Source organism: Tamandua tetradactyla, chromosome 13 (assembly GCF_023851605.1).
Source record: "Tamandua tetradactyla isolate mTamTet1 chromosome 13, mTamTet1.pri, whole genome shotgun sequence".
Taxonomy (NCBI): Eukaryota; Metazoa; Chordata; class Mammalia; order Pilosa; family Myrmecophagidae; genus Tamandua; species Tamandua tetradactyla.
In genome coordinates, this window is record NC_135339.1 from 55,323,121 (window position 1) to 55,342,684 (window position 19,564).

At 39.0% G+C, this 19,564-nt stretch overlaps 1 long non-coding RNA gene across 4 annotated transcripts; it reads left to right on the forward strand.

Moving 5' to 3' along the window:
- Positions 1–209: 209 nt before the first annotated feature.
- On the forward strand, positions 210–16,232 carry LOC143653162 (uncharacterized). Of its 4 annotated transcripts, none has more exons than XR_013161131.1 (6): positions 210–314; positions 7,895–8,016; positions 13,264–13,410; positions 13,978–14,075; positions 15,757–15,855; positions 16,001–16,232. It is a non-coding gene; the product is annotated as an uncharacterized LOC143653162 (long non-coding RNA). The 4 variants fall into 4 exon arrangements; XR_013161132.1 differs by having other exon boundaries at positions 13,978–14,016; XR_013161129.1 differs by lacking the exon at positions 13,978–14,075.
- Positions 16,233–19,564: the final 3,332 nt, after the last annotated feature.

Here is a 19,564-nt window from a genome sequence, read left to right on the forward strand (position 1 = left end):
GATTCAGACAGCTAGTTGGGACCTGAACAGCTAGGGCTGGAGGATCCTCTTCCAATATGACATCTTAACTCACATATCTGGCACCTGAGTTGGGGTGGTTGAACAATGGTCTAAACTGGGATGACCAATGATAACACCTATAAATGGCATCTCCTTTTGACTAGGGCTTCTCACAGCATGGCAACTAGTTCCCATGGCAACTAGCTCCCATGGCAACTAGCATCCAAAGTGGAGGATTCTGTAAAGCTAGCCATCCAAGAAAGTCAAAAGCCCCAGAAGTTTCCCAGCATCATTTCTATTCATTCTGGTTACAAGTAAGTTATGAGGGATCCCACAGTCGAGGGAAGAAGAATTAGATGTCATCTCTCAATAAAAAACATTTCAAAGAATTTTTGACCAACTTTCAATAGGCCACACACTCATTTATTTGCTCATTCAAACATTTCTTTATTTCCATTAGTGTGAACTCATAGATTATAATTGCATTCAATAGATTAAAAATATTAGTATTGTTATTTAATTTGATGGTAAAATTATCCCAGATTTGACCATTGCCATTGCTACATCTCTATCAGATATTTTATATCTATTATAAATAAAACCTTGATTTCTTATCAGTACAAATCATTATAGTCTTCACCCTTCTTATATTTGTGAATTCCTTCTCTGATAGTGAGAACCCTTGCCCTTTATCGTCAATATGTACCTTATTTCTTCAATTAAAGAATATATAGAAAGTAACCAGAATTGCTAACCCTTATTATTGAGAAAAACAAACTACAAACAGTTGTAACTGTTATTTCTAAATTCTGAGATGCTGAGCTCTCTGTGTATAACCTTATCATTCCCTGGAACTTTGATATCTGTGATACCAGAGACTCAGAGCTAGAGTTCAGCACCTATGAAAAGTTTTTCAACACTTTTAAAAGCTGAAAAAGAGAGAAGACTTCAATTAGAGATATGAATGAAGCTGATATGGTTAGGTCTAAGGTAAATCAGAATACAGAGTAAAGGATGATATTGACTGTGTTTTAAAACTTCAAATTCTGTATGAGACAAAGAAGAAATGTTTATTGGTGCAAAATTCATATTTTCTGTAGCACACTATCTAATTTAATTTGTATGGTAAATTTTCTGGAACATCATAATTACCCAGAACCATGACTAGGGAGTGAGATCTTGTTGGTTTGTACCGGTCAGTGTGCTGCTCCAATACGTCCCAGAGTAATCTGGGCAGAAGATAAAAAATTATTTGCAAAGTCCCCTTGAGGATCTGGGGGAAAATGTGGAAATATTAAACTCCCCTGAACCTTCAGTGGCTGAGAGATGTCAAATAGAGTCAAGAGGTCATTCTGGAGGTTATCCTTATGCATTATATAGATAACCCTTTTCAGTTTTTGGTGTATTGGAGTAGCTAGAGGAAAATGCCTAGAACTGTTGAACTATAATCTGCTAGCCTTGATTCTTAAAGATGTATAACCTATATAGGTTTTACGGTATGTGCCAGTTTGAATCTATTATGTACCTCCAGAAAGCCATGTTTTAATCTTGACCCAACCTTGTGGGAGAAGCCATTTCTTTTAGTTCTGATTCGATACTGTGGTTGGAGACTTTCGAGTAGATTATCTCCATGAAGAAGTGATACGCTGAATGATGGGTACAACCATTTGATTAGATGGAGATGTGATGCACCCCCCAATTCAGGTGGGTCTGGATTAGTTTACTAGAGTCTTTAAAGGTGGAAACATTTTGGAGAAACCTCAGAAATGATAGAACCTATAGAGAGAGAACTGACAGAAACTTCAAAGCCCAGAGCTGACACAGATGCCAACACTTAGAGAACAGAGACACAGAAGTTTGGAGCCCAACAGATGTTGCCATGAGATGTTAAGCAAGCCAGAACCTGAAGAGAGCCAGGGAAGCCAAGAGATGAAAGCCAGCCCTGGACAAGCAATGTGAGGAAACCCCACAGGAACAGAGGCTGAAAGCAGCAGAGCCCATGAGCACGGGACCAGCAGCTGCCAGCCATGTGACTTCCCAGTTGACAGAGGTGTTCTAGACCCATCAGCCTTTTTTGCATTAACGTGTATCTCCATGGATGCCTTAGCTTGGATGTTTTTATAGGCTCAAAACTGTAAACTTGCAACTTTTTAAATTCCATTTATAAAAGCTATTCCATTTCTGGTATATCGCATTGCAGCAGCTTCCAAACTAACACATGGTGTGACCATATGATTGTGAAACCTTGTGACTGAAACCCCCTTTATCCAATGTATGGACAGATGATCAAAGAAAAATAAAGGCAAAAACAAATCAATAATAAGGGTGTAGGGGGTATGGGATGTTTTAGGTGTTGTTTTTACTTTTATTTTTATTGTTTTTGGAGTAATGAAAATGTCCAAAAATCTATTGTGATGATGAATGCACAACTATATGATGGCATAGAGAACCACTGATTGCATACTTTAGATGATTGTGTGGTATGTGAACATAAGGCAATAAAATCATTTTAAAAAGTTAACTGGTTGTTCCCCACTGTCATCCCACTTCAGTGTGATTAAGATGTTCAAGTTATTTGAAATAGGTTCATTTTCTTCTGCTTTTCTTCCATTTCACGGTATTTTGCCCATCCTTATTAATTAATTTAATTTTTCCAAGTAACTAAAATATTAACATGATGCCAAGAGTCAAATCTATACAAAAATAAGGGGAGAAAATAGACTCAGAGAAGTATCATCTCTTCAGCCCTTTGGTCCCATTCCTGCCCACTATGTATAAATCAGTCTCAGTTTCTAGTTTATCCTCCTGTGTTTCCCTTTGCAAAAATTTGTAAATATATTTGTTTAAGATCAGATTCTCTGATCTCTGTTTTATATTTATCTCACAGATACTGATATGCAGTGTTTTCATTAATATTTACTACTTCTTTATTCCTTTTCTTAGTTTTTAATTGCATTATTTTCACTTTGGCAAAAGGCTAAACATTTATATACTATTATTCCTTCCTCATCTATACCTTTGTTAGCAAATCTAAAATTGATACTCACTTTAGACCCTTTTCCAATTTCCCTATTCATCTCTTTTTTTTTTTTTGATTGGAAGAAGCTTATCTTGTAAATTCCTCAAGTAGGGCTTGTGGATACAATATCCCTTCAATGCTTGAATGTTTAAAATGGTTTTCTATAGCCTTACTATTTGAAGGATAGGCTGCTTAGATAAACTATTTTTGTTTCATATGCTCCATTGTTGCCTTATTTCATATGTAGAATTTTTTGAAAGTCAGGTTTATGGAAGTATATCTTTGTGCAATAATATTCACCCTTTTAATGTGTATAGTTTGATGAATTTTGGAAAATGTAAACAGTCACATAACCACTACCATAAAAAAGATATAGAATATTTTCATAATGCCCAAAGGTTTCTTCCTGCCCTTTTGTAGTCAGTCTCCTCCCACCATCCATAACCCATGGCAACTACTTACCTGTTTCTTGTCCCAATAATTTTTCCTTTCCTAAAATACCATATAAATGGAATCATACTGCTTATAGTCTTTTCTGTTCATCTTCCTTCACTTAGAACAATACTTTTGAGATTCATCCAGTTGTAGCATGTGTCAGTAGCTTCAACACATTGTCTTTGGTTCTATATATTGCCTTTCTATTGATATGCTGCAATTTTTTATTCATTTTCTAGTTGATGGATCTTTGGGTTGTTTCTAGGGTATAGATACTATGATTAAAGTTGCTTTGAAAATTCATTTGTAGTTCTTTGTATGGACATGTGCTTCCATTTCTCCTGGGTAAATATCTAAGATGGAACTAATAATTTATATAGTAGGTTTAAATTTAACTATAAAAGAGTTGCCAAGTTGTTTGTATGTTGCTTTTGAAAAGTCTGATTTCAACTTAATTCACTAAACCTTCTGAAGTTATTGATTTTATTTTTCCTTGAGACCTTGCACACTTGTTCTTCATATTTGAAATCTAATAAATTTACTAGGATATGCTCTGAATAAATTCTCCCAGGTACTCAGTGAGTCTTTCTAATAAGTAGATTGACTTTTTCAGAAAGTTTTCTGAGATTAGTGTTTCAAATTTTCGTTATGTTCATTGTTTATTTTTTTTTCTTCAGGGATTTAAGTAAAGCACATGTTGGATCTTCTTTGCCTACCTTCCTATGCACCCACTGTCTTTCCAACCCTTCTCATTTTTTATCTCACTTTCATTCTCTTGGCTATTTTTATGCATTTGTTTAATAACCCTTATTACTTTTGCATTTGAGTCTATACTTTTGGGGGCACATTATGATTTAGTCTTTGTTTCTGATATAATTTCTTATTTTTCCTTTATTTTGTACTGAATGCAATAAACTCTTCTTCTTCTACTTCTTCTTCAGCAATCTTCCTTCTTGAATTTCTAGTTCAGATGTTGTTTTCATATCCCATAATGCATGTCAAGTATTTTTTATAGTCATCCACTTTATGTTTATAGTTTTGGCGTGGGAGGGAATGTTCATCAGCTAAAATGTTTTTATCTTTATTTTCTGCTTTCTTCTTAATAGTAGCTTTGTATAAATAAAGGCTACTTATACCCCTGTATTTTGTGGACAAAGTTGGAAGTTTGGCTGATTTACAAAATCCTTAGTTCAAGAATCTCTTTTTCTGTTGGCATAATGAAGCCTGGCTCCTTTACTTGATTTTTTTTATTGTGGGGGAAAACTTTATTCCCAGTTTGGGGGCCAGTTTGAAAGTATTTGCTAAACCCTAGTATGTTTATATCCCATAACTTAGAATTTTCCCAAAAATCCACACATGCAAAAAAAGGTATATGTATGAAAATATTTACTGCAGTCCTTAAAACAAAGAGTCCAAAACCACCTGGGTAACCAGCAATCGGAAATGAATAACTGATATCTGGCATATGTGAATGACGGGCTGATAATGTTTAATGTAAAAAGGCAGGAAGCAGGAAGATATGTTCACCACAATAACATTTATGTAAGCTAAATACCACGAGAGTGGGTACCTATGATGGGGAAGATATATTTGGGACTAGAGGAGACTGGTTAAATAAATAACTAAATTTAATTTAATTTAATAAAAAAGAGAAACATACATGAATGTAATAGCCTTCCACAAACTCAGAATTATGCTAATCCAATTTAAGTATAGCCACTAAAAGAATACAAATACTAAATCATTTGCTAGGGAGTGCTGGTACATCTTGTCATGAAGTGATCAAAAAGCACAGTCAAATTTCTTATCCCTGATTCTCCAGGCCAATTTATCTCATTACAGTATTTATCATTTTTCACTCATTTAGAACATGATGAGAAATAGCTATTTTCAATTCCTGAACTATATGCTTGAAGAAAAATGGTGATTTGGCAATGATAATACAATAATACCATGGCCAAGCACTTAAAAAAAGATGCCCAGGAGGAATAGTATCAAAAAGATGAATCAAATTTGTTTGGCCATCTCAGCATTATTAAAGTCTTTATTTTCAGAGAAAATATTTGAACTGTCAACCTCAGCGTCAACAATCCAAATATTAACTTCGTAGCAAAGCTTTGGCATTTTCAAGTAGGTAAAACTACAACCAATTTTATGGTTACAATGAAAAAAACTTGGTCAAAGTGCTCTACTTCCAATAGCCAAAAAAACAGGATTATAAACTTGGTCAAAGTGTTCTACTTCCAATAGCCAAAAAAGCAGGATTATTCACTAGCAGGCCTTTTTCTTTGGTTTCTAAACTTATATGTCTATACCCAAGAGGATATACACAACTGGAACAAGAAGCAGGAAAACTTGACTCAGTAGTTCTATTTTTTTATAAGTCTTATGCATCCCTACTTTCACTGACTCCAGGATATTTTTCCTGCCATCTTCTTGCCCAAAATATGCTTTCTGGTTATTCTTTTCATTTTATTTTAATTGTGATCCATTTCTGGCTTGTTTTTTCCCAGGGGTGCATAAAAAGCTTAGACTCTGAATTTGCTCCATAAAACATGATCCCACATGTCCCTGTCTAAAATAGAAGATTCTAACCAGGACACTTTGTAAAATCTACTACAACCCAGCCTCTCCCAACTACTAAACCAGTCTTTATTCTTGACTGACTATCATCTGGCCTGAACAGATAACTAAGCATTTTCTTTTCTGTGTTGTAGTAGATATTTGCTGGGTAACTTTTTTGTTATCAAACCTGGAGAGTCAGGATTAAAAAATGAAGCATTTATGTCCATGTGTGGAAATTTTCCTCTAAAATGTTTACCCCCTTTTGCTAGACATAAAAGAAAGAAAAGAAAGGAAGAGAAAAGTGGATCCAAGGACATATTTCTGTTCAGAGTTTAGATTGTGGCATATTTTGGTTCAAACCAAATTATGAATGAATACTTTCCTCTGTCTGGGTTTTAAGAGGAAATAAGTCAGTGAGAAACAAAGCACATGAATGCATACTCACAGAAAACACCTCTTCTCTAATGTGGCAACCTTAGAGGAGTGGAGCATTGAGAAATTGGAGCTACAGAAATTGGGGTGAGAAGATCTGAGTTGAGCTCCGACCCTGAAGTAGGGACAAACTCCCGACACCACACAACATCAGAGCCTCTGAGAAGTGAAGAAGCTTTTATTGCTGGGAGACTCAGAGGACTTCTGTCCAAAGTCTGAGCTCCGAACATTCTTTGTCTGTAGATTATATAGGCTAGCAAGCAGGGCGGGAGTTACTATGGGAACACGCTATAACTCTGGAAAAGTACAGAAACAGAACTTGCAGGGTGGGAGTTGCTGTCTGGCCTTTAGCCGATTTCTTTTGTCTGAAATGCAGGCAGCCCTGGCCCTGCAGACACAACAGACATTTTGTTTCAACACCTTTTAGAAAATACGCTTTTTACATATTTTTGAGAACACATTAAATTCATAAAGTGATACACACAAATGCAAGTGATACACATAAATGCATAAAGTGATACACATAAATTCATAAAGTTATACAGCAATAATACTGAGGTTAAACTTATGAACTACCTCAACTCTATCAGGGTTATACCCTGGGACATATACCTCCTCTCCAGTGACTCACTCATCTAGAGAAATCATTGCATTGTAACCACTGTAACCCATATCCTTTCCATGCAGAAGTATTTACAGATTTTATGAAAGCCTTCTGCCCTTGGGCCCAGGGGTAGCAAAATAAAGAGGTTTAAGACATCATTATGATTTCTATCTTTACTTTTCTATCTGTTTATCCCATAACTGGTTATTCTTTTCTGTTTTGTAAGTACCTGAGATTAAATGATGTTTGCATAAGTTCAACAATGCAAGTGGGCTAAAGAGAAATAGGATAAGCTGTAAATGATTGAAGTTAACTCACAGAAGTCAATTGGATCACATGGGTGTAGACACAGATTTGATCAACTCAGTTTGGTTCACACATGTTCTACTCCTAGGGCCTTTACTGCCTCTTTGATAGTTCTGGCTGTGACCAGACAAGCTGCCAAACATACACTAAGGAATCTATAGTGATCCTCAGCTCCCAGGCAGTGTTCTGTTTTTCTTGACACTGATCTTAATTTTAGACTATGTAAAATCCAGCAACCTAAGCCCATGGGGCATGTTTTTCTTTATCCACTACTCCATAATGGAATGCATTAGAAGTATGGTTGTTGTTTCATGAGAATTTGCTACATATCTATTCTGTAGAGGGAGCAATAGATCTCTCCTCCTAGCAATAGATCTCCCATTCTCCTTGCAAGTCTGAGAGCAAGAGGGGAGAGTTCATGGTGTTCGTTCATTCAACACCATTTAGAGGTCTAATACTTCACCAGTTGGTTTGGGTACACAGAAAAAGAACAATATAGAATGCAGTGACTATGTGTTTTTCTCTGTTTATAGTTCATCTTTTGAAGAAGGAGCAACATTGCGTCCGATTGTATTTTAATACTCAGCTCAGTCACAGTGTTCTACATGTAGGCACAATTCATAGAACTCTGCACATGTACTGCTTGTGAAGAAAGGTACGCATTAAAGGGATTTCAGTGACATTTTGCAAGAGCAAACCAGAAAACAGAAGATGTCCTAGAGCAAGCCTGATAGAAATAAAAGCCTAGGATATCAGTCTCCTCTGTTGGGCTACCCCTTCTCTGAAACTTAGAAACTGGGGTCTCCCTCTCAGCAGTGATGGGTATTTATTTTTCTGTCATGAGACTGTGAAAATGCTTTGTGTTCAGACTTGCTCTGCAGCTTCAAAGAGATTTGGGAAGCCAGAGTTTACAGGGTCACCTTTCAAATTACAGTTTGAAGAATTTAAGGATAATGTTTTGAAGGAGCTATACATGAAAACAAAGGCACTCTTCAGAAAAAGTTCTGAAAATGTGCTTTTCACCTCACAAGCTAATTACCTCCCACTTACAGGCACCCAGGAAGCAGACTTCTAGTAAATGTTTGCTGTTGTGGATGCTCCCTCATCAGAGGAAACTGACGGTGCCTAACGGAAGCTTACAAATTGCCAAATTAGAAAATGGAATAGATTTGTTCTCTAGATGTATGATTTCATTTCTGATTTTTATGCAAAATCTAATTAAATGTAAACTACATGCATAAGTGTGCTCTGAAATTTTTCTAGGAGTCATCAGTCAAGCTGGCTTATAATTGGTCTACTCACCCAATTGTCAGACAAATACACATGGAGTGTTTCTACATGCCAGAGGTTGTGCTTAAGTAGTGCTGTCCGATGGTAGGGGCACTAGGCCACAGTGGGCATTAGAATTGGAACTGTGGCTAGTCTTAATAGAAATATGTGGTATACATAAAAATACCTCCTGGATTTTGGAGACTTAGTCCAAATACAAGGACACAAAATATCTCATTAATAACTTTTATAGTGATGGCATGTTGAAATGATAATTTTGGAAATATCGAGCTAAAGGAAATATAGGATTAATAATTATTTCACCTGTTTTGTTTTACTTTGTTTTTAATATGGCCACTAGAAAATTTAAAATAACGTTATGTGGCTGGCATCGTGTTTGGACAGCCCTGTGTGCTAGATTCTGGGACCTCTGAATGACATATACCTATCACTCAGGAGCACCCAATCTTGTCCATGTTACCTATAAGAGCTCACGAGAGAGACACCTAACCCATTTGGGGTTCGGAAACACTTCTCAGATGTAAAAGGCAAAAATCTCCAGATCTTAATACCCAGAATCCTGTGAGCATGTTACCTTACATGGTAAAAGGGAATTTGCAAATGTGATTAAGTTAAGGATCTTCAGATGAGGAGAATCTCCTGGCTCAAAGGGTCCTAACACTTTTAAGAATGCAGTGTAGTCACAAGGGTCCTTAAAAGCACAAGAGAGAAGCAGAGGGAGATTTTGACTGGAATGATGCATTGTGAGAAGAACTCAACCTGCTGTAGATGGAAAAGAGGGCTATGAGCCAAGGAGTAAGGGTGGTTGCAAAAAAGGAATCAGCATGGAATTGGATCATTTAGAGCCTCTGGAAAGGGAAATAGTCCTGCTGACACCTTGATTTTAACCTAGTAAGACCCATATCAGACTTCTAACCTACAGGAACATAGATAATAAATTTAAGTTGTTTTAAGCCATTAATATTGAGGAAATTCATTATGGTAGCCATAAGAAACTAACTCAACAGGCAAAGCAAAATCTAAGCTTAAAGCTGTACAGTTAATAGTCATGATACAGGTTGTGGATGAGAGAATGGAAAGGAAAAGAGTTTTAGCAAGAAACAGCACGTGCAGATTAATGGACCATTTGCATCCATCCACTATTGGATAAAGCCCCTCTTAGTGTCAGTGGCTCTTCTCAAATTAGCTTGCAGCATGTTGCAGTGAACACTTGTTGGCTGTTCTGGGGTTCTACTGCTTTTAGGTCCATCAGGCATGGCATTGCTTCCCTCTTCTTCCTCCCACACAGACACTGAAGTCCAGGTCTTGGGGCTGCTAAGGGCTTTTCCTATTATTTGTTTTCAGCATTTGTGAGGAAACCTTGTCACTGTTTTGTTGACAATGCTGTCCATATTTTTGTTTGTTTGTTTTCCCATATATTTTCTCTCTCTGTTTTGGAGTGGTGGAGTAGAGAGGAGGCTTAGGAAAGATTATAAAACTATGAACTGCTACCCATACAATCTGTGCTGAATCAGACAAAGAAATTGAGGTTTGGAAGTGGCATAATGTTGGTCAGAGTTATGTTTGGAATGCAGGTCTTCCAACTCCAGAGACTACATTCATTTTACTGAGGACAAGCAAAAAATCACTCAGCTCTGTTTCTTCTGAGGGTAATGGAAAAGTTTTGGCCATGGAAGATTGCCACAATCATTTGGGATGTTGGCACAAATTTGCATAGGTAATTAATATCACTGAATTGCATATTTGAAGAAGGGAAAAAAGGGAACTTTTAGGTTGTATATAAGTTAACACAAAGTTCATAGATCTGTGAAACACAATGTAAACAGTGGACTAAAGTTAATAGCATAATTATAATAATATTGTTTCATGAATAGTAACAACTGTACCACACTAATACAAAATGTTAATAACAGGGAAAACTGCACGTGTGAGAGGGGGGTATGTGGGAATTCGTACTCCCTAAAAGGTGTTTCTATAAACCTACAACTGCTCTAATAATTTTTTTTTGATTATCTAGTTCTGACTTTCCACTTTGAGAGAGACATTGTCAGCACAAGGAAAGATCACATTTGAGTTGCCAAGTTCGATCATTTATTGCACAAAGACTTTTGAGACCTCCAAACTCAGCGGTGACAAGGCAGCTACCCCTGCCTGCATGGAGCTCAATTCTACTGGAATATGAAGAACATCTGAATGCAGCTAACAAATATGCTGCTTCAACCCCAGGCCCAGGAACTAGTGAATACTCATCAAATAGTAGCTATTATGATAATGTTTTATTTTACATTACAAACCCTAGCTAGTAATGTAAATGATTTTACATTTAGTAGCTAAATGATTTTACCTACAAATCCACCAAAGTCTTTGCCTCTGACACACAAGATTTCAAGGAGGATTGAAATAGCTCTTTAAAAATAGCAAAAATATCTACTCTATAAATACAAAGAATCAGCATACCAGAAGTATGGGAAAAATGCAGCCACTGAGCAGCTCTTCCTCCTTGACCTATTCAAACCTTTCCACTGAGGTTGTATAGTTCTGTTAAGGCTGAAAGTCTACTTTATAATTCTTTCATCTCCCATGACATGGACAGGAGTGCTGGACACAAAAGTACTACTAAAAGTTGATTATTTGGTCTTTCAAAATTTTTACTCTAATAATGACAGTTTCTGACACTATGACAAGTAATGAAAAGAGAGTCAAGCAAAAGACCTCTGGTGCCCCAATCACCTTTATGGGTAGCATAAAGTGAAAACATGTTACCTTTCTTCAAATCTCAGATCCACCCTTTATTAACTATATTACCAAGTCAAGCTCTCTGAAACTCTGTTTCCAGGCATGTAAAAGAAGGTATAAAAGATTAATAATCATTTCATCCTCCTAGCATTGAGACAACTAAATGAGATAATACATGACAGCATTCAGTACCTGTGCCTAGCACACAAGAAACAGTCAGTAAATGTTTTCTATTATTATTATTCATCATAATTACTGTTTGTCAGGCTTTAAACGGTAGCCAACTGAAAAATCAGAGAAACTGAGTCCGAGTTTAAAATTTTATTGTCCCAGGGCGAGGTTCCCTGGTCCGGGTGCTTAAGATGCGGGCCGGGGAAGTCGCACCCCCCTAGGAGCGGTGGGGTTAAATATAGGCTAGCTAGAGGGGGTGCTGACGATGCCTACGGGGCCTCCTGTGGTAGGTTAGGAGTTTCGCGTGCCTTAGGGTCGGGGGCATAGCTATGGGCCGTGGCCAGGGGCCATAGCCATGGGCCATGTGCAGTGGGGGTCCTTTGATTGTCAGGGCAGGTCCTGATTGGCTGAGTTTGAATAGCTGTATGTCCAGATATTCACAGTTTTAGTTCGGGTGGGAGCTTTCCAGCCAAAGGCTACCGGACCAGGCCTTACACTGTTATTGTTTTTACGTTTATTTTTATTGCAAAAGTCTACCTTTAGCAGGACCGTTACTATCCCTGGGGTTGTAGCTTTTAAGACTAACTGTTAGAGGCTGGAATTTTGCAGTTAGAATTTCATTTTCTGTGCATTCCGAGCAAATTATACTACCATCTAACCTATTTTGCCATCAGCCCCATTAAGTGGGTCCTGTTAATTAAGCTTGTTAAATTGCACCTCCTTAAAAATGAGATTCTCCTATGTCTACTAAGAAATTTTGTTCCTTTAAGAAGAGAAAAGCCCAGAAGTATAACTCCTATTCATCCCAGAGGTTTGCCTGGAGGGAGGTGATACAGGACATAAAGCCCACCCTGGAAATAGACATGGGTTCAAATTCTGACTCTGTTATGTACTAAAATGATAAGCCTTGGGTAAGTCACTTAATCTCTCCTGACCTCAGTTTCCTCCTTGGAAATGAATATAGTGGTGTTTCCCCCAGAAAGCAAGAGAGTGAGTGTTAGAATCGGTCAATGCTTGGAAGCTCCTGGGATGTGGTAGATTCTAAATAATTTATACTTAATATTATTAACTAGTAAAAATGATTTTCTATCCTTAAGTGGTTTTGATATGCACTGACTTGTCTAGGCTTCATTGAGCTGGGGGAAATGTATTCCTGAATCTCAAAGAAAATTCTGGCCTTCATTCACTTAATATTCAGTCAAGGACTCTCAGCCTATTTTTGTCACTTCTCTGAATGCTATAAACCTCAGGTAATCAACCTCATTGTTTAGCTGCATTTCTTTCCTACAAAGTTATTCATAACAAGATCACAATTAGGTGCAATTAGCACCAGAGACTGAATAGTAATCACCATAGAATGGAATTAAATTTCCATATTATAAAGGAATTTAAGAAGTGAGGGCCTCTTATCACCTTTGGCAAACTATTCATTTGCTTCTCTTTCTGCACAAAATTATAGTTTAGGGGACTGTTTTCCCACCAAAACCCAATGGGACAACTCACAGGTTTTTGCCTCAAATGATAATTCCCTGGATAGGGCTCCTTCTATCTTCTCCCCCAGGGGATAAGGGGGAGAAACCATGGAACTGTATTCCCCAGGATACCTGCCAGTGGATTTTTGGTTGGATTATGACAATAAGAAAGATACTCTCATGAGATTTGGAAGGTGAAAGAGAATCAAAGGTCATGTTCTTTTTTTCTTCAGCATCAGCATGCAGCCTTTTTGCCATGGCTTACAGCGAGTTGCCTCTTAATCACACATCCAGGTACAAGAGACAGCTGTAATGAAGAGTCATTTCGTATGGAATCTGGAGTCCTGTTGATACATACTGGTCAGTGATGCCGGTTCCAGGTTAGTGACTCTCATCGCAGAAACAGTTCAGAGATGAGAGAGGCCAGTAAGAATAAGTAGTAAAGTTCATTAAAGAGAGAGAAAAGTACATGTTAAAGGGATAATGTGGATATGCTCAAGGTAGACACATGCCTAATGGTGGGGGTTACCTTGCTTTATAGAAAGGTCTTGTTGGTAGCAGGTCTCCATAGTGACCTTTGAACACAAAGAAGCTTACATGGTTTGCATTCACCAGGTTCTTACATGATTGACATTATTTCAGGAAGAGATAACTATCAATGCTTATGACCTGCCATCAGGTACCCAAAATTTGTCTTTGGGAAGATGTTTAACAAATTTTATAACCCTAGGCTTTCTGATATTTAACTAAGAGCTATTTAACTAATTTTGGGCCCATGATTTGGCCCCCAAAACTTTGTTTTTATGGTTTGGGGAGTTTAAGGGCTTTAGGGGAAATTTTTGCTTTAGGGAGTTTGCAGTTTGCATTAATTCCTTTGGAGCTAGATCGGAAACTAGGGATTAGAACTTGTCCATTAACTTTTTTTTTTTTTTTTTTTTTTTGCATAGGCAGGCTCCGAGAATCCAGCAGGGTCTCCAGTGCAGCAAGTGAGAATTCTGCCACTGAAACACTGTTTCCCATCCTCCATTAACTCTTTTAAAGCTGGGTAGGAAACCTGGGACTTGGCAGATGTCCTATTCTACCTTGCTTCGCTATCATTCCTGCAACTTGCTGATTCCCGGAAAGCTAGCAGAGAAACCTGAGCTCTAAGGACAGACTTCCCTCACCTTCATTCCTCTAACACTTCTGGTGGTTTTGTAAACAGCCAATCCCCCTATTAAGACCCTCTTGGCTAATAATAACTTGGAATAGTTTCATTTTTTTTCCACCCAAACTCTCACTGACATTCTCCTTTAAATAGGTCTTGATTATTTTTCCTTTTAAATCTCTTAAATTCATCTACATCTCTCATCTCCCTTGCCTACACCTGAATCTATGTTACTATCCATTATTACATAGACCACTAAAATAGTCTCCTGAATGACCTCTTTCCACACACTTCTGCTCGCGTCCAGTTCTTAATTCATTTTCAAAATCAGTACATGCTTTTTTTTCAAAATGTGAAAAAGATAATGTTCTCACTTAAACTATGGTCATGGCTTCACATTGCCCTGGAATAAAAATGAAATCTTTAGTAACACCTAAAAGACCTTTGGCCCACACCTACTTTTTCAGCTTCATTTAACATGACTCTCTCCAAGGAACTATGAAAAACACTTTTACAAAAAGCCACAAGTTTCTCTTTGAATTCAAATTATAAAAACCTTAAATATTAGCACCCTAAGCAAACTTTATCGCCTAGACCTGTGCTGTCCAACTCAGTAGCCGCGTGTGCCCTTGAGCACTTCAAATGTAGACTGTGCAACTGAGAAACTATATTTCCATTTTTATTAATTTTAATTAAAAATTTCAAATTGATACTTGATATAGCTGTTGCAAAACATTTAAATGTGTTAAGAACAACTTGGGATATGAATTTACCTTTTCATTTGTCATTTTAAGTAAATTCTAAATACAAAGTAAGTATTTCTGATAAAAATTTAACATCAAATTTAAATTTACTGTACATGTCAAATATATACCATATTTTGAAGATTTAGTGTCAGAAAAAGAATGCAGTATATCTCATTAATAATTTTAATTGATTACATGCTGATATGATAATACTTTAGATATAATAGATTAAATAGTTTAAATAATTAATTGCACCTGTCTCTTTTTACTTTGTAAGTATGGCTACTCGAGATTTTTAATTATGCATATGACTTGCATTATATTTGTATCAGACAGCACTGCCCAAGACAAACTAGACATGGAGCAAATATGAGGGGAAGGATCTTTTTCTAATATTTACTCATAAAATGCATCAGCTTGGGGTAAAGAAAGAAAAAATAAGTGAGCATTTGTTAATTTGAATGTAACCCATGTGGCCAAATATTTCTCAAACACTGCTAAAAGTATTTCTCAGGGCGGGCCGCGGTGGCTCAGCGGGCAAAGTGCTTGCCTGCTATGCCGGAGGACCTCGGTTCGATTCCCGGCCCCAGCCCATGTAACAAAAACGGAGAAACAGAATACAATAAAAAACAAGAAAATGTTTAAAAGATGTTTCCCTTTCTTCCTTCCTTCCTTCCTTCTATCCTTCCTTCCTTCTCTCTGTCTTTAAAAAAAAAAAAAAAAAAAAAAAAAAAAAAAAAAAAGTATTTCTCAAATGAAAATAAAAAGCTATATACTTCCAACCTGTCATATATTGTTTGTTTTCATTTGAAATACGTTATCTCCCTATCTAGAGAGCAAACTCCTTGAGACCTGAGGCCAAATCTTTTACCTGTTTGCATCCCGGCATTCCTTGTCTGGAAAAGTATTAGGCACTCAATAAATCCTCGATGGTGAGTTTCCAGAGGCCATTCTCTGTGATAACTGAAGAGTATCCATTCTGTGAAAAGTGTTTTATTTGAAATGCTAGGCTTTCATTCTTTTGTGCTACTAAATTGACTGGAAATTGAAATATCTGTATTTGCTGTTCTTGTCTAGAAAGTTATCTATTGCTGCCTTGGAGCCTTGTGGACTAAGAAGCTTTTATTGAAATCAAGATGAAAGGTAGATAATTGGAGTGAAATAGACCAAGGACATTTTGTAAAGTCCGTGAGGAGGTTCTTCAGACCTGGCTTCAAATATTAGAAGGATACTCATGTACTTTGAAACAGAAGCTGAATTCCATAATGCTCAAGAAGGCTTAATTTGGCCCAAAGATTTGAGCTCAAAATAAAATCATACTTTTTAACAATAAGCACTGACCTCTTCTTTGGGAAATGGTGAGCTCCCAAATGATGGAAGTATTCGTTATAGACACATGAGTGGCATTTCATCAGAAGTAGTAAAGGAGTGAGATAGAAACAGGCTGAATTCTAAGCATCTTTGAATTCTTGGTTCTATTATTCATGCTGAATCTAATTACCCAGTGGGATTTCCTAAGACAAACATTTTCTAAGTCCCAAAATGTTACATAGTGACATGTAACAACATCAAATCTACATATTCAGAGCACAATTACCTGATCCACTCAGGAGAGAAGTAAGAGGAGGAAAGCTTTTAACAAAGCAGCCATAAGACTCCACATCACACATTAAACCATTGGTTCTGCCATGAGTGAACGCAAGCCACTGCAACTGCATTCCATGTCTAGCCAATTGAAATATTAGTTGCCTTCATGTTTGCCTCTACTTCTTCCAAGGAGATTGAGCACTGGCACTCATCTTTTCTCTTCTGACACCCACGGCAATTGTTTTCCGTCTTCCAGATCCTATATTGGAGAACAAAGCCATTTGGCTTGCTAATAGCTGCAAGAAAGAAGATAGGGAGTTCCAAAGTAACTTTGAACACTTTCTTATTATTGTGCCTCCATGATGGCATCTTCCCCATTTTTTTTTTAGGTTGGGGTTGTCTGTTCCCTATTCTAGATTACAATTATTTTCTGAATTGTATATTCCTTAATGTCAGAAAAAATCTTTTTTTCACCTTTGTGCTCATAGCAACACAAAACTTTACCAAAGAAAGATGAAGGATATAATAAATGTTCACTGAAATTAATGCTAATACCTATATCATATGCCATCCTTTTTACAATGACAGCCAAAATGCTATACACCCTTGTTAGAAACCCGGTCAATGCTTTGACTTCATGTAGCATTAGATTATAATTGCCTAAATTTGAATGACTTTGGCAGCTCAGAAAAGCATCCCAGTTTCCTTAAGCATAACTGCTGATTCTGCTTTTATTTTTTTCCTCTAAAAAGGTATAATTGTCTACTTACAGACAACATTTTTCATATGGAGTTGCTTTACTGTAACAAAGTCATGTCTAACCTTAAAACTTTCTGTGAGTACCATCAAAGTTAATTTGTAAATTTTGAACTGCATTCTGAGACCATTCATGTGTGTCAGTGTGCATGTGTAGAGAGCCGCTTTCCGGGTTTGGCCTAGTGGACACGCCGCAGCCTGCCCTAGAGTTCCCCCCGCCCATCGAGTGAGCCAAGATGGCGCCCGCATCCTGCCTCCGCGTATGACGTACGCGCCCGCCAACCCTGTCTACCAATCACCCTTGTATACGTGGCGTTAGCCCATTGGGTTTGGATTTTGTATATAAAGGCGTTACCCGGACGGGGAGAGGAGACAACCCGCAGAGAGCCGTGCCTGACGGCCGCAAGGAGGTTGTCCCCCACGGGGTTTCTCCCTGTGTGGAAACTGTATTCGGGAATGAAAGCTTAACCCCAGTAAAGATTAGCACTCGAATCGACTGTGAGTATTGTGTCCGTGCCTGTTTCCTTTTCCTTCCCTCCCTCGGCGGCGGGGATAATCGGAAGCCAGACGGAACAGCGCCGGACAAGTGGTGGCCCGTACGGGGACCCTTTTCCAGCACCGTGCACGGACTCCGGCCGGCCTTCACGCCTGATCACCGTGAAGGGGTGAGTGCTTCTTTATTACGTGAGGGTTAGGGCCCGTGGGTTCTCAGGCCGCCCCGGGGGAAGGGCTCGATAGATGTCATCGAGCACGCTTGAAGCTAGCGCCGACTGCAAGAATAGGGCAGTCTGAAAGTTCACCCCTATTATCTCCCTTGAAGACACTGTTGAAGCAGAGAGGCATTTTAGTGCGAAAAAGCTCCCTCCTGCGATTTCTTGAGGATGTAGCCACCTTTGCTCCCTGGTTTAAGCACACCGGAGGTCTTACCTTGTCTTGTTGGATAAAGCTCGGTCACGATATCGATCGGGCGCGTAGGACGGGCTTATGCATGGACCCAATCTTAGTCCCCATATGGGAAACCGTCCGCGCGTGTCTTGAGGCAGAGGCCGCGACGGGCCTCGGTCCGACCCTTGTCTTAGAACAAGCCCGAGAAGCATTACGAGAGTCCCGGTCAGCATCCTCCACGAGCGGCTCGTGTAAGGGCAAGCCACTGGAGCCGGATGCTAGCTCAGATACTTCTGACTCAGAGTCAGAGCATTGTGAGAGCGAAGGACCAGATGAGCCCCCACTGATTGATCTAGAGAAGCCCTCACAGCCCTCTGCCCCACCAGCGCCCACAACCGCGCGAAAGCTTCCAGGGAGGAGTTTTAATGCCTCCGCCTTTGATCCCCGCAGCGGACTCCCCCTAGTGGCCGGCTCGGGTAACCTCCATGACCCTCGGTTACAAAACCCGGAAGGGAACCCGGAATTCCCCGAGTGCTGGTCGGAGGAGGGGCCGCTCTGCCTACCTCCGCCGCCCGCGTACGCAGGCCCCCAAGATCATCCACCGTTGGTTAGCAGAAGGAGGCATTTCTGGAAATGGAATCCCTTTAGCGCACTGAGCGCTAGTCAGCCAGCCGCCATGTACCCAGTCATTATCAATCCCTCCGGTAATAATCAATATGAGGGTTATGATTATAAGGTTCTGAAAGAATTAAGACAGGCTGTTCACCAATACGGCCCAAATGCCCCTTTTACCCTAAACATGGTCGAGAACCTCTCTGCCCTACACCATACGCCTGCAGACATATATCAGCTTGCTCGCGCCTGCTTGCCCCCAGGTCGATATATCGACTGGAAGGCGTGGTTTGAGGAATTAGCAGAAGAGCAGGCAGCAAGAAACGCGGCAGTAAGGCGTGGTGGATGGAATGCCGACATGTTACTGGGCAAGGGCGCCCACGCCCAGAATCAGACAGGGTTCCCCCATGTCCCCCCGATTCTATACACGCACCTATACGCCCGGTCTTACTCATATGGGTTTTAGTCGAAACGTGTCAATTTTCACCTTTAATGAGACCTTTCCGCTTACCGATGATACACTCATTTTCTCTTTTGCCAACCTCTCCATTGCTAACTGTTCCACTCGGTCTAACCAGACTTGTCCTACAGGTTGTGGTCGTGTGCCTTCAGGTGTGCTGCTTGAGTTCCTCAATGCGACCGATCTTTCCCTTTCTTGTCAAGGCTTACTGGAAAAAAACGAGACGAAGCGATGCCTCAATCTTACAGGGTTCCGACCCGTCGTGTGTTCGTGTGCTGAAGACTGGGACGCTCCCGACCCCCTCTTCCCCCCATGTGAGCATGACCTTTTTCAGGTAACCA